Genomic DNA, 8,647 nt, shown 5'->3' on the forward strand with positions numbered 1-8,647 from the left:
CCTGTATTTATCTCTAGCTACTGCAGACCTCCTTTCATATGGTTATTATCCCTTTTCTTGGTGCATAAGGGTACTGCCACAATGTAAGGGTACTCAAGAGGAACTGAGTAAAAATGCATGACATGCTTTTCAAACTTTCAGTTTTGAAAAGAATTGAAAAATATGTATCATTTTCCTTCCACATTACAGTAATGCACTACTTTGTGTTTTTTTTTATTTCATACAATCCCAACAATATACCTAAAAGTTTGCGGTTGCAGCTGTTCACAATGTGAAAAAGGTCAAGTGTGACTACTTCTCGAGATAGTTTTATTTTATAAAAACCCATTTCTCTGAACGTCTGATCCCGTGTGCATTGTTGCAAATTATTGTAAGTGATGATTACAACAACTGAAGACAATTTGAAGTGAGCATGACTTACATAACTTCCTTTTTTCACACGAGTTTATTTTCTCTTTTGTTTTTGCTTTTCACATATTCTTCTGGGTGTGTCCCCAAACATGGAGTCAAACTTAGTCTGAAGCTTTAGATTGCAGCACACAACCTGAGCTTTTCCCTTCAGATAAACACATTTACATTCTGTTTTTTATAACCGCTAAGGTTGACCTTGATGCAACATTAAGTGCTGACAAATATGTACATATGCACCCATGCATTCAACCATGCATGCATGCTGTGTCATGTAGTATGTGTGAACATACTTGCAACACATCAGCACAGGCCAGACATTCAGGATATGCAGATCATACGTTTCACAGATACACAATGTCCTGAGGGAGTGTGTGTTACAGAGAGAGAAAGTTGTGCCAAGTGTATCTTATGATCGGACAGTTTATAGTTAGTGAGCCTGTGCTGCTGCCTGAGCTGTGGCCGACCCAACATCTCTTGCCAAAAAGGAAGAAACACTACAAGAGGTTTCAAATAGGCTGTGTGTGTACCAGTGTGCTCGTGTCACAGATCTAAACACTTTGTGTTACTTTTTTTTTTTTTTTTTTTTAAAAGGTGTAAAGTTTTGCTTTGCTGCACATCTAATGGTGCAGCATGGCTTTGCAGCTGCTAAACCCTGCAGGCTCTGTGAATCATTCTCCTCAAATGTCAGCAGTCAGAACAGTATCTGCAGTTACAACATACATGTTGATTATTTTCAGTGAGTAGGTTCGCTTTGCACGTCTTAGTCATACAACGTGCAGACAGAGACGTGCACAGGATGGTGTTTCCAAAGTGTTTCTTTAAAGACATGTGTGCAGACAGGCTCACAGCTGTTTGTACAGAGATCAGATCTGAAGCGATATGAGGGTCATAATAGACAAATGTCTTCCCTAAGCGCCGACCACTTGGTGGCGTTTGTGAACCACATTAACATGATTTAAAAAAATATATAATTTTAGTTTAATTTCTTATGATAATACACAAAACAGTGTTCCTAAAGGTGGGATTTACCAGTTAAATGAGCAAAATTTGCTTTTGCATCAAATTACATGATAATAGGAAACTTTGTGACTTTTTTCCTGTAATAATTCTGGAACCTGCCATAAACTGTATGGCATAAAATGTAGAAAAACTCATTCTAAAAAGAACATTGCTCTAATCCTTGTGCTGTAGCACCATGAGTGGATTTGCAGAATTGGAGACAGGCTTATGATGATGATATCAGAATTATACTATGATTACAAATTTGGGCCTTGACGTAAAACATGAGTCACTTTTCTGAAGTTGCTATTCAGGATTCTGGTGCTTGCTAAAGAAAAAAAACAAAAAAAAAAACAGTTGCAGCTGATGCAGAATCTGAACAATGTAGCAACAAAATTGTAAAAATCGCATTAAAAAACAGACTACATCACGTGACTTTTGTTATTCAGAAATTAAGACTTTTTCTGTAAATATAAAATAGTTATATACAGTTCCAAACGCAGGTTAATATCAGTTTGTCATCAGCATAATTTTGGTCTTTTAATGATGCATTTGAATTGTTTTTTATTTATTTATTTTTTAACGTTTGCACAGTCGCATAAAACAAAAAAAATATTTTTTGGAAAAAAGAATTGGTTGGACATGTTTGGATCCTTTGTAGATTTTCTCTAATCACACAACTTCTAGTTTATACACACAGGCTGATATTTGGCTTAATGTGTTGCAGAGAAATAACAAACATGCTTTTAGTTGTCAAGAAGTTTCTGCAATTCTGACTGATTGCTCTTCTTATCAGAAACTGTAGAGCTCATTTATTTTCCATTCCTTATCCAAAAATGTGTAACTTATACTATCAAGTGTGGGGTTGAGGCATTTTTTTGTTCCTTTACAATAAGTGAATGTTTTGTTTGGTTTCCTTCCTATTTTTGTCTAAATCTAAAACATGCTCCCCTGGGTCAAAATAGCCCAATCCTCGCCTTTTATGGATCACAGCCGTTGTAGGAAACACTTGAAAGGATGTTCTGAAATCACAACATCTCTAAAAATACCTATTAAAAATGTTTTCATACAAGAAAATATTAGATCATTTATAGAGTAAATGTTTTTCTTTCATTTCAGAGCTGATTGTGGCGACACTAGGCACCCGATCCCACAACAAAATTCAAAAGTGTGTCTTGCACTTAAAATCTCAGTTCACAGCTAACTGACCTATTGCTTTCCAGAGGGGAAGATCACCGGGCGATCAAGACGGTAATTTAGGAAACAGCCAAACAACAGCAATATTGAATGTAACTTGAGAGGCACCTGCACTCTGCAGCTCCACATCTCACACAAACCAAGCTCGCAGCAGCAGCAGCAGCAGATCGCTTCAGACGAGGCTGTGAAGCATTACAGATGTCATGTACTGCAAAGCAAACAGCACACACAGCTCTTCAGATCCCCAAAGCAGCTGCTTGGATCACAGCAAAGCCCCAACCTCAAGCAATAAGCTAAGAGGAGCTCTGTTTAACTTGTGGATGACATCTGGGACCCTGTCGGTATTCTTGGAGTTATGAGTCACCAGCTGTCTGCCAAGAGTGTTCCTATATCTTCTGTATAGACTTACATTCAGACTGAGGCTGGCAGGAGACTCAATATAGCTCAGTGAGAAACATTTCAAGTAAGTTATTGAGAAAAGTTTAAGTTAATATTCCCATGATGTGGTTTAATATACTTTTTATTTTTCCATTTTAATATTATAATACACACAGAAAGGCCTGCTAATGGGACTTCATTAAAAAAATATATATTCATATCCACTTGAACTTACTGAATTTTACCACCAAAAGCTCTAATGTGATTTATTGTATGATACAGGCACACTAAAAAATGACTTGTGGTTTAAAAACAAATCCCAAATAAAAATCTGATAAGCATGACATGTTTCTACTTTTATCCTCATTTACTCTGAAACTCCACAATAAAATCCCGCTCAGTTCTTGCTGAGGTCGTCTCTTGTTGTCTTACCTGCATGCTTTGTAAAAAACAAAATCCTGCAAATTAACATTTTTACTTTTCTTTCAAAAAGGGTTTATTTTTTAAAATCTGCAAGGCTAATGTTTGTCATGTCAACAGATTTCCTTGCCTGACCTATCAGTTTAGATCAGCAATGTTCAGATGAAGGAACTGTAAAGAAAACCTTTTTGTCTTTTTATTTAAAATCATGAACAGTTCTGCAGAATACAAATCCAGAGCCCAATTTTCTGATTTTAATTGATTCCACATTTGAAAACTATGCATTCTTTTCTATTTACTTCACACTTTTGCATCACTTTTTTCCCTCTGTCTCTGCATGTAGCCATACAAAGCCTATACCTTTTCTGTCACGATTCCCTGTTTTACAGACATCTAAGCGTATGCTCAGTGTTAAACTGTCAGCTGAAACCCTGCTCTGTTACTCACAATCATTTTCTCCTCAGTGACATCAGATGTCCCAGATTACACTGATTTGCTCATCTTTGAACGCCATCTCATTTAAGACTAAAAAGTAAAAAGTCAAACACATCATACTGGAACTCTGGTGGCTGCCAGCACTGCAGCAGATGGTGTCACACCATCTGAAAGGCCTCCCTTGGCAGCAGCCTTTATTTGTGCATGTGTCTGCGCATGGATTTCCATATTCATCAGCGGCTCTTTCCATGTGCGTATTGGTACCTGTTGACCAAAATTGCAGGTTTCTGTGTTTGCATGTCTGTGGTGCAGTTCCAACAAAACGAAGGAGGCTAATTACTCCTGTTTGCATTGCTGATGGTCAGCATGACATTTGGCAAGCACTGATACACTATGTGTTTGTCAAAAAGCTATTTCAAATGCAATGTTTATATTGCAAAAGCAAAAAGCTCATTTAGCCTCAAAAATAAGAGCAGCTACATCATAAACAGAATCTGTAATGCTTTGACAATGATGTGTGCCACTCAGAAATCACTTGACAAATCCAATCATAGTGTGAAAACGGATCACTTTACATCAGGCCTGATTAGATCTAATCAGATTAGGATCAGATTATCACTCAGACACCTTCTTGGCCACACACACAGAGCAGCATGCTGACAAATAGAGAGAAAGATGGACATCTTCCCTAATTCATGCTGACTTTCTGAAGCTGCCTTTGGTCCTCTTGCTTCATTGTAAATGTCATTATCCAGTCTTGCCAGGATGTCTTAAAGGACACCTCAATGGCAAAAACCTAATTTGACTCACTGCAAGGGGATAATCCAAACGGGACGTTAACTTTATGGTCACATTTCTCTGTTGCCTGGAGGCAGCACACAGTGGTAAAACACATGAAGAGAACGCACATTATACAGAGGGTTGTGGCTTCAATGTGTTAAATCTATTGCTGACATTTCCATGAAAGGATATTTTCAAACATTTTGCATAGGACCCATTTCATTGGTCTCCTGTCAAACAGGACATTGCTGGTTTATTTCATGATGTTGCTAATTGCCCTTTAAGCTCTGCCAAAGTCTTCTGGGTTTTTCCACACCGTAGCTGCATAACAGAGGAAAATAGAGAACAATTTAGGAGGAACATTGAATGTACCTGAGGGGAAAACAGGGACACATATTGATGACATTTTATTCAAAAAACCATAATGTTTAAGTGTTTTCTCATGTTTGTTTTAATTTGTTACACTTTACTATTTAATTTCACTTAGAATAAATGAGTAAAATCTTTAAAAGTCCACCATATATTACTAAAAATAATCTACAGCTGTGTTTATTCAATTGTTTACAAAAATGTAAGTATTACAATTGGTGTTTTTTTTAATGTTTGGGTAAATGAAGGTTTTGTTTTTAAAGCTATTCAGATATAAAGATTTTTTACATCAACGCATTTGCAATAATGCCTTATAGGTTTAGGCTTTTATTGATGATATACTGTATTTTTTTCAAAGTGTGCTGATTAGAAACATACAACTATGCATACTGACTCAACCATATGCATACACCCAACTTATGTTCAGCCAAGTGTCCCTTACCATTCTCATGATGAATGGATGAATACATCTGAACAGAACTAAATGAAAGATACAATTTCTTTCTATCTTTTTTTAAACTATATTTAAGTAAGATTGATTTAAAACATTCTTTTTATATTTGAAAATATGCATTGGGTTGCCATATTCACTGGTATCTTATGAGTCGCCTCTAACTCTCTACCCCAACTGTAACCCCTCTCATATGGTCATTACTAAAGGTGACACTGCAGAGAAAGTAACAGTGAGATCTACATATATTTCACCCTGGAATGACTGAACACTACCAGACACAGGATGATCATACTGTTACCAGATCACATAGGTAGAGACGGATGCCTCCAGATGTGCGGTGCAAGTTTGATAGCTAGGCTGCACAAGAGCAGGTAAGGTTAAAGGCTAAGGGTAAAAAAGGACTGCAATAACTGAGAGAGAAAAACCAGAGGAGTATCATGCTGACCTTGCTTTGTAATTAGAAAATATCCTGCAGCACTCACACCTCAGAACTCAAGCCAGAAACTAGTGGTGTCCTAGAAAATGTTCAGTTCCCAGTATGAAAGCACAGATTTTTGGTTAAAATTCTGTGCCAAAAAGCCCATGATGTGACATTACAGCCAAGAGACTTATGAATCAGAAAAGCAGATGCTATGAAATAAAGAGTAGCTTTTTGCAATCACAAACAGAATAGTTTGAAGTATGCAAAAGTTGAGATGCAAAAATCAACAAATGAACTGTGGCAAGAATAACAACTGTCCAGCAGTACTGCAAACTTAGTCCTGTTTCAAAGAAGTGGTTGAATAAGTATATGATGATATTTCTAAATTAATATTAATCAAACACCAAAAATATAATTTTTGATATGACTATTTCTTAGACTTCAACCTGTTTAACAAAATTGGTACTACTGTATGAAATCATATTTTTGTCTCAAGCCCTCTGGTGGAGAAAAAAAGGTACTGCATGTTTCATTAAAGTGAAGATGACTTCACCCACCTGGTCAGAAGCAGTTCTCATGTGCTTTTCTAACATGTTGAGGAGAAATAACATTAAAAACAAATATATTCTTTACAATTTTTAATAATGTCATGAAGAAATAACTTAAATATGAAATATTTTATATTAAACTTTGTTGAAGGTGTCTGATTTGGCATACTTTATATATATTTAATGGGGCAATCCCACAGCTGTTTTTAGTAAAACAACTTTTTTTAATTTCTATTTTAAAAAACAAAGTTCAAAACCCAAAACATAAACTTAGAGGTGTGGCGTTATGTGTTTTACTGGCACATATTACCCTTTAATAGGACAATCAAGTAATTATCTAATGTTCATTTGTCAAAGAATGTATAAAATAAATTTGAGTTCGCAATTAGACACCATAAAATAGGTCTCTGGCTCTTTAACAAGCTCCTACTCTTTCTAACACTCCACCTTCAACATGTCTTCACAACAATACCTTTCCATAACGCCGTTTAGAGTCATTCTTAAGAGCATTGCAACATTTAATAATATAAATTGTAACAATTACAGAGAGCTCTGCTGAAAGCTAGAGATGTTACATTCAGGACAGGTGAGGCATCTTCACCACCAACGAAGTGCATCACAGACTACAACATCAGGGATGCACAATGCCCAAGGGACACTTAATGGCCAGATGCACTCTATAAGTTCAGTGCCCACTTTGAGGATCCTAACAACCTCCTGAGCACTCGACTTATACCACCACCTGGTGACACACTCCTCTGTGTGACCACAGCAGATGTGAGGAAATCACTTCAGGAAGTCAACCCCCGTAAGGCTGCAGATCCTGACAACATCCCAGGTCGGGTACTGATGGCCTGTGCACATCAGCTGTCTGAGGTGTTGGCGGACATCTTCAGCACCTCACTGTCACTGGCATCTGTCATAGTCTGATCCCCCAACACCTGCCAACACTCCATGTGCCAACACATGGAGTGTTGGCACACTCTATGTGAGGCCAGAGTGCCACCACCTCCCATCTGGTCAGGAAGGCCCACCAGCATCTCTACTGCCTCAGGAAGCTGCGGCAAGCTGGATTTGGGAGCTCAGTCCTGAGGAGCTTCTATCGCTGTGTGGTGGAGAGAGTTCTCTAAACCTGTATCGCCATGTGGCATTTAGCTGCACTGCTGCTGAACTGTAACAATTACACAGAGCATGGCCTGCAGAGCTCTGTGCCTTCTCTCCATCATGGACATCATGAAGCTCCACATCATGAAGGATGGCACCCATATTGCACACAGTCTGTTCCAGCCTCTTCCCTCAGACAGGAGGCTGAGGAGAATCCAGAGCAAGACCACAGGGCTGAGAAACTCTTATTTGGAATAAGTTGAAATTTGTATTTAAATAACTTCTAAGACTTGCATCACTCTTTGAGTTTCCATAGCAACAATAAAAACAGAGCTTACTTGTGACATCATCATACAATGTTCTCATTGATAATAGTTCAAAGGGACTGTTTATGCAAGACAGAATTTTGTCATAGTTTACTTCTCAACATTGGTGAAGGTAGATTGCTTTCAAAGAGAGACGACTTGTCACAGTTTATATTTTCCAAATAATTGAAATCGAACATCCTGTCAACAAGGTTTGTGCCGATTGTTGTGCTGTTGGAACCCTACGTAGTAAGTTATTTCACATAAAATAATTTGCTCAAGGATTGGTGTCAAATAACTACTGACAATTTCATAATGAAGACATCAGAAATTTGTGTTTTTGCCAGTGAGAACCTGGACATGGAAACCAGATCTGAAGACAAGAAAATTACTTTTGAAACCACAAATACAGAAAATGTGAGGACAGGTTTTGAAGAAATCTTAGATGATTTGAATAACTCTTTTGCTGAAGTGGATTCAAACCAGGCAGAAATTTTTACTGCTGGGGTTGAAAATGACACTAAGGACGAACAAATCAATCATGAAACCTATCAAGACTTTCTTCAAAATGTAATAATCACAGAGGATGAGCTTAGTGCTTGTTTTGAAGATGAAATAGAAAATGGCACAGATTATTTCTACAGAGCAGAAGACAACACAAGTCAAACAAATCTTGATCCAACAATGTACTTCTGCAGGTTTTCAAACTCCTTCAATAACTCTTGGATGAATGCCACAATGCAGAGTATTCTCAACCTAAGTATTGCCAGAAGGTTTGTGGCTCGCTATCCGGAAGCATTTTTTGGAGCTTTGTCAGGAACTCCAA

At 37.5% G+C, this 8,647-nt stretch overlaps 1 long non-coding RNA gene across 1 annotated transcript in view; it reads right to left on the reverse strand.

Annotated features, from left to right (window-relative positions):
• Positions 1-397, reverse strand: part of LOC107836442 (uncharacterized) — a 5,996-nt gene extending 5,599 nt beyond the window's left edge. The window contains exon 1 of the long non-coding RNA XR_001662341.1: positions 386-397. This is a non-coding gene — a long non-coding RNA (uncharacterized LOC107836442). The remainder of the gene's footprint in view (positions 1-385) is intronic.
• Positions 398-8,647: the final 8,250 nt, after the last annotated feature.

The sequence above is a fragment of the Poecilia formosa genome, unplaced genomic scaffold (genome assembly GCF_000485575.1).
Source record: "Poecilia formosa unplaced genomic scaffold, Poecilia_formosa-5.1.2 Scaffold3, whole genome shotgun sequence".
Classification (NCBI taxonomy): Eukaryota; Metazoa; Chordata; class Actinopteri; order Cyprinodontiformes; family Poeciliidae; genus Poecilia; species Poecilia formosa.